This window comes from Triticum urartu, chromosome 6A (genome assembly GCF_056163025.1).
Source record: "Triticum urartu cultivar PI428250 chromosome 6A, HENAU_Tu73, whole genome shotgun sequence".
In the NCBI taxonomy this organism is placed as follows: Eukaryota; Viridiplantae; Streptophyta; class Magnoliopsida; order Poales; family Poaceae; genus Triticum; species Triticum urartu.
The window spans coordinates 338,816,223-338,823,198 of record NC_141878.1 but is presented as its reverse complement, the minus strand read 5'-3'; the positions used below and the strand labels follow the sequence as shown (position 1 = coordinate 338,823,198).

The window sequence follows — 6,976 nt, the reverse complement described above, 5'->3', positions numbered from 1 at the left end:
ATGCACACACAAAATGGTATGAAAAAGACAAATCAACAAGTTATGATGGATTCCGACAGACAACATCATATTGCACTTTGGCAACGAAGATTAAGGCATCAATATGGACAGTAACATGCATGCAAATGACACTAACATGAAGAGCATCACGAGACGAACATTTCGATATATCATCTGTGCAAATCAGACCTACGAGCATGGAGATATGGCATGAAGAAGGGGCACACATGAGATGAAAAAGCAGGGACTTAGAATAAATTCACCACCTCGCAGATCTAGGGTTTGACCGGCGTGCGAACCGAGGTGGCCGATTCTTGTCCCCGACGAGCGAGGAAGAAGTCCGGCGAGGGAGAGGAAGAAGTCCGGCGAGGTCGGCGAGGCGTGAAGGAGGCCGGAGGAGAGCGCGGGATCGGCGGGTCCGGTGGAGGAGGGTGGCGGCAAGGCACGACGCGGCGGCGTCGAGCGGCGTGGTGCTCCGGTGCGGCGGCGGCGGGGATGCGAGGTGGAGGGGCGGCGAACTCGGGCGCGGGGCAGCACCCGCGGGTGGCGGCACGGGTTACCGGGCCGGGATGGCCGGCTCCGGGCTCACGGGCCCGCGTGTAAGACCCCGAGAATCATGCTACAGTAAGCTCATGCCTAATGATGCCATGCCATCATAATTATTTTGCTAACCATGAGCTTGTTCCAAATCAAACTCAAACTCAAATTCAAATTCCAAAAACAAGTCAAATTATTATTTCTTCAAACTGACATGGAAAAATGTTCGATGGGTTGAAAATATTCCCTAACTATTTTTCATGTAGGAGCCAACCTCTTTTGAATATTTAAAGTGGCCCTAACCTATTTAAAACTAAATCATCAGTATTTATTTGAACCATTTCAACTTAAACAAATAGTTAAGCTATTCAAAATAATTTGGAACTTTGTGTGCCACTTCAAAACCTTGCCTAGTATTTATGTGCTAAGTGGCACATTTAAGTGTACTCATTTATTAGATCAACAAAAATACAAAACTGTAAAGAAAAGCAAAACAGAAAAATAAATATTGAAAAAAGGGAAAAGGCCTATCTACTACTGTGCACTTATAGCCCATTGCTACAGTGCACAGCCCAGCCCACCAACCAGCCATCTCCTTCCTCTATGTACAGAAGCCATGGTGTGGAGGCCATCCACGGCCACCACGGCTCGATGGCCGCCACGCACGCGGTAGTGCCACCCCTCGTCCTATAAGTCTGTCCTCCGAAAACCCTAGATCGAGCTCTTTCATTCCCCCCTTGTTCCCTCTTTGCCCCCTTCCTCTACAACTCGAATTTGAGCTCGAAGAAATCGCAATCACCGCTGCCACACCGTCGTTGTCGTGGCCACCGACGTCTCCGACGTGCGGGAGCACGTCCAGGAGGTCCGCCGCGGCCGGATTCGTCCATCCCGGGGACCAGCTCAAGCCGGGACGCCCTCGAGCGGACGTCGTCTTCATCTTCCTCGTCTGGTCGTCACAACCTCGCCGTCGTTGCGTTTGCTTCGGCGCCTCCCTCACCACCCCGACCTCACCGCCGAACTCATTGTGAGCCCCTCCCTCGGATCCTCCTTTTTCCCCTTCGATTTCAACGCCGTAGGCCGCCGTCACCGTCGTGCCCGAACTCCCATGTACGCGGACATGTTTGCAACTGCTGCTCTGCTTTCCTGCGCTGCTGTTGCTCGCCTTCTGTTGTTGTTGTTCGCTCGCTGCCGCCCCGTGCCCGTCCTGCTGCTGCAACCCGCCTGCCTGTGCCCCTGCAGCCGCCGCTCACGGTCGAGCTAACCGGTGCCCTGCCCACCGCGGTTGCTGGCCCTGGCCACGGCATGGCCGACGATGCCGCGCCCTGCAAACTGCTGCTGCTACTGTCGCGCTCCTCCCCTGCTGCCGCTGCCGAACCCTGTTGTTGCCGCTGCAGCTCTGCTGCTTCTGCCTCCGCGACCGCCTACGGCCGCCCATGCCCGCCGCGCCGTGCTTGCGTCGGTCGTGCCCGTTGCCGGCTGCGCGTGGCCTCGCTTGCGCTGCTGCTTCGCCTCGCTTCTGCTCACGCCGCGCCGTGCCCGCTTGCTGCCCGCCCGCGCTTGAGCGGCTGCAATTCGCTTCTCGGCTACCGCTGCTACAGTAACTGAATGTTACTGTAGCGCTGGCTAGCTTCTGTTATTTCTACTCTATTAGCCATCTGGATGGCAACAAAACTATGGTCAAATAAAGTTTAATTTAGCTGAAATTAATTTGTTTAGGTAATATACTTGACAAACACCATTTTATCTCACTGGACCAAATCTATTTGATGCATGTATTAAATACTATAAAAATCACAAAATGCTATCTTTTGTTAACTGAAAACAGTTTTAACCTCTAGCACTGTGCGTGGGGCTGTATGTGTGTGGCCGGCTATGCAACAGCCGTGTGTGGTCGGCCCTTGTTTAACCAGTATAGCTTTGGATTAAAATTAGTGGTAAGTTAGTCTAGTAGTAGATGACATGTAGGACCCCACTTTAAATAAGTTAAATTTATTTATTTGGTGTAGATAAATAGTCTATGATATGTGGGCCACACATCCTCTTTTGACTACTCAAATTGACTTAGTCAACCTGAATTAGAATAATATGTTAATTCTAGAAAATAAATTAAACTTTAAAAATTAGTATAAAATAATCCGTAACTCGGATGAAAATACCTTGTACATGAAAGTTGCTGAGAACGACGAGATGAATCCAAATACACAGTCCGTTCGTCCGCCACATATCCCTAGCATAGCAAACACGCAACTTTCCCCCTCCAGTTCATCTGCCCGAAAACGCGAAACACCGGGGATACTTTCCCGGATGTTTCCCCCCTTCGCTGGTATCACATATCCCTGCGTTACGTCACCCCTAGCACCGCGTATTATCATGTTATGCCTTGTGATGCTTTGATTGCACTGTTATTTATTGTGTTCCCCTCCGCTACTTCTTTCTGGTAGACCCCGAGACCGCTGCCGGTACCCCTGTTGTCGACTACGGTGTTGATGACCTTTCTTGCCAGAGCAACCAGGCAAGCCCCCCCTTTGATCACCAGGTATCGCCTACTCTTCTCTATACTGCTTGCATTAGAGTAGTGTAGCATGTTACTGCTTTCCGTTAATCCTATTATGATGCATAGCCTGTCCTTGCTACTACTTTGTTACCTTTACCTGCTATCCTAATGCTTAGTATAGGATGCTAGTATTCCATCAGTGGCCCTACACTCTTGTCCGTCTGCCATGATATACTACTGGGCCGTGATCACTTCGGGAGGTGATCACGGGCATATACTATATACTTTACACTATTACATTACCTGTGGTACTGTTCGGAGTTGGGGGCTGAAGGGGCAGGTGGCTCCATCCCGGTAGAGGTGGGCCTGGATTCTCGACGGCCCCCGACTGTTACTTTGTGGCGGAGCGACAAGGCAGGTTGAGACCACCTAGGAGAGAGGTGGGCCTGGCCCTGGTCGGCGTTCGCGGTTATTTCAAAATAACACGTTTAACGAGATCTGGGTATTTGATCTGAGTCTGGCTACTGGCCTATACGCACTAACCATCTACGCGGGGACAGTTATGGGCACTCGATGTCGTGGTATCAGCCGAAGCCTTCGTGACGTCAGCGACTGAGCGGCGCGCGCCGGATTGGACTGGAACGCCTTCTAGGCTAGGTCTGCTTCCGGCCGCGTTCGCAACGTGCAGGTGTGCAATGGGCGACGGGCCCAGACCCCTGCGCCATAGGATTTAGACCGGCGTCCTGACCTATCTGTTGTGCCTAGGTAGGGCTGCGACGTGTTGATCTTCCGAGGCCGGGCATGACCCAAAAAAGTGTGTCCGGCCAAATGGGATCGAGCGTGTTGGGTTATGTGGTGCACCCCTGCAGGGAAGTTAATCTATTCGAATAGACGTGATCTTCGGTAACAGGACGACTTGGAGTTGTACCTTGACCTTATGACAACTAGAACCGGATACTTAATAAAACACATCCTTCCAAGTGCCAGATACAACCGGTGGTCGCTCTCTCACAGGGCGACGAGGGGATGATCATCGGTTAGGTTTATGCTATGCGATGCTACTTGGTGAGCTTACCATCTACTCTCTTCTCCATGTTGCAAGATGGAGGTGGCCAGAAGCGTAGTCCTCGACAGGATTAGCTATCCCCCTCTTATTCCGGCTTTCTGCAGTTCAGTCCATATATGATACCCTTATTCCATTTGATACCAATGCATACATATGTAGTGTAACTCCTTGCTTGCGAGTACTTTGGATGAGTACTCACGGTTGCTTTGCTCCCCTTTCCCCCCTTCCTATACTCGATTGCTGCGACCAGACGATGGAGCCTAGGAGCCAGACGCCACTGTCGATGACGACTACTATTACTCGGGAGGTGCCTACTACTACGTGCAGTTCGCTGACGACGACCAGGTGTAGTTTAGGAGGATCCCAGGCAGGAGGCCTGCACCTCTTTCGATCTGTATCCCAGTTTGTGCTAGCCTTCTTAAGGCAAACTTGTTTAACTTATGTCTGTACTCAAATATTGTTGCTTCCGCTGACTCGTCTATGATCGAGCTCTTGTATTCGAGCCTTCGAGGCCCCTGGCTTGTAATATGATGCTTGTATGACTTATTTTATTTATAGAGTTGTGTTGTGATATCTTCTCGTGAGTCCCTGATCTTGATCGTACACGTTTGCGTGTATGATTAGTGTACGATTAAATCGGGGGCGTCACACCGCGCGTGGTGGTGGCTGGCGGCGGTGATGTGGCGGCAGATTCGTCGGGGGCGGCAGCGCAGACACATCCGGTGGCGGCGGGAGAGGGTGAGCTAGGGTTTCACCCGAATTTCGGAGGGGGAGGCCTTTTTATAGGTAGAGAGAGCTAGGAGAGTCCAAATGAGGTGCGGTTTTTGCCACACGATCGTGATCCAACGACGGAGAGCATGGAGGGGGTTTAGATGGGCTGGTGGGCTTGTGTGGAGGGGTGCTGGTTAGAAAAGAGAGAGAGGTTTTGCGGTTACCCGGTTGACCGTTGGGGCATCAAACGACCTCAAAATGGAACGAAATTGGATAGGAGGCCTACCAGTGATGTACCCAGGCCACTCGACAAATCTCAGCCCATTCCGAGAACGTTTCTCTCCCACTCACGAAACAAGATATGAGGGGTGCAACGGGTGCATGTGTGAGTGTTGGATTCCGAAACGGACAACGGGAAAATGACCGGATGCATGAGACGAACACGAATGCAAATGAGATGCACATGATGGCATGAGATGAAATGCATGATATGAACAAACTGCCAAAACGAGGACAAAACCCAACCACGAAGGACATAACATATCACATAGCCGGAAATGGCAAGAGTTGGAGTTACAATTATGGAATGTTACATCCGAGGCGTTACAGCGCAGTAGCGAAGTTCTTGTTCGAGACGTTGGGTGCACTCAAGGCGGGCTCATACCATTAGGGAGAGCGCGCGGCCTTCGCCTTGTCGGACGCCATCGATTGCAAGCTTGGGGAGGAGTCCTGGCGGATCTAGAGTCTCAGGGGGAGAAGAACAGGAAAAGGGAATCTGGAGCAAGACGAAGGAAGGCAATGAAGGTTCCGTAGCATGCGCCAGCCCTTTTTGTCAGGCGAGAACAGTTGCCGAGGCCGCGTGGGTGAGCGAAGACACCCACGTCCCACCAGTCGCCACGCGTCAACCAAGGCCGCATGCGGCTGGGGCCCACGACGCTCCGCACTTGCCCTTTGTCTTTGTCTCGAAGCCAAGTCCGAGCGCGCCTTGGGCCCGGGGGCTACTGTCGGCTTCCTGGGAACGGGGGTGCCAGACTTGACTGCCTGCGGCCTAGGGCGTGGCTCCACCAATGGGTAGGTACGACCCATCTTCAGCAGCAACAACTCAAGACTCTCGCGAGGGGCCAAGCCTTACGAGGCGGATAACGCCAAGACCTCCCTGATGGCAGCCTCACCAGGCTGGCTCCTGAGGAGCAGCGATATCTATGCAAGGAGCACCTCGCGAGGTTCACGTGATGTGAGCCATGATGACCAAGGCCAGGAGGGCACCAGTGGGCGCAGTGTACCAGTTTCCTCTTTGATGTTAAGGAGGCCAGCACAGGCACGCAGTCCCGAGGAATCAAGCAAATGTTTCCATATCGGTGCAACAAGACCAAGACCAGCAGGACGGAGGTTGTCGCGGATCCCACGGCAGCATCACCACCAGAACCTTTGGCAGGCGAAGACCGGCTTTTGTCAGGATAGCTTGTATTGGTTGTCCCGCTTCAAATTTGGCCCTTGTGGCATCCCTTCCCACCTAACATTTGGGAAGAGGACCAAGGCCACTATAAATAGGACCTAGCCAACCCCGTACTGAGGGACGAGTGGACTCATCTAGCAGAGAGAGATAGATAGAGAGATAGAGAGAGAGAGATAGTTGGGATCAGACTCATTCCGCCCGAACGAGGAAGAGAGGGTGTTCTTCGTGCGCACCCTAGAGTTCGAACCTCCCAAGGGTTTGCCGGAACCTGTAATCTGAAAACGACGCCGTGCTACTCGAGGAGAACCGTCTCTGGCCACTACGCGTGCTGCACGATATCAGCAAGCGCTGCGTCGCTATCCAGCCGCAGGGTTCGTGCCCGGTGTCTTGAGGAAGGTGACATTGTCCTTAGGCGCGTTCAGTCTGCCAAGGGTGCACACAAGTTATCACCAATGTGGGAAGGCCCTTACCGGGTAGTACGAGTCTCCAGACCCGGCGTAGTCCGTCTGGAGACCAGAGATGGCACAGCATTGCAGAACTCATGGAACATTGAGAATCTTTGTAAGTTCTACCCGTAAGGCGCAGAGACTGCCGGCCCCTGCCCGGCAGCCACCCATTGTAGATGGCATTGCCGAAGTTGCATGTAACCCCTTGTACAAGCTAGGGCGATGACCCCGTGCAAGAGAAAATAAAGAAGCACTGTAGGGGGGCC

The 6,976-nt window shown here is 52.6% G+C and overlaps 1 long non-coding RNA gene across 1 annotated transcript; it reads left to right on the top strand.

Moving 5' to 3' along the window:
- Window positions 1-1,067: 1,067 nt before the first annotated feature.
- On the top strand, window positions 1,068-4,665 carry LOC147965186 (uncharacterized). The gene is made up of 3 exons (XR_015608184.1): window positions 1,068-1,561; window positions 2,979-3,073; window positions 4,348-4,665. It is a non-coding gene; the product is annotated as an uncharacterized LOC147965186 (long non-coding RNA).
- The last annotated feature ends 2,311 nt before the right edge of the window (window positions 4,666-6,976 follow it).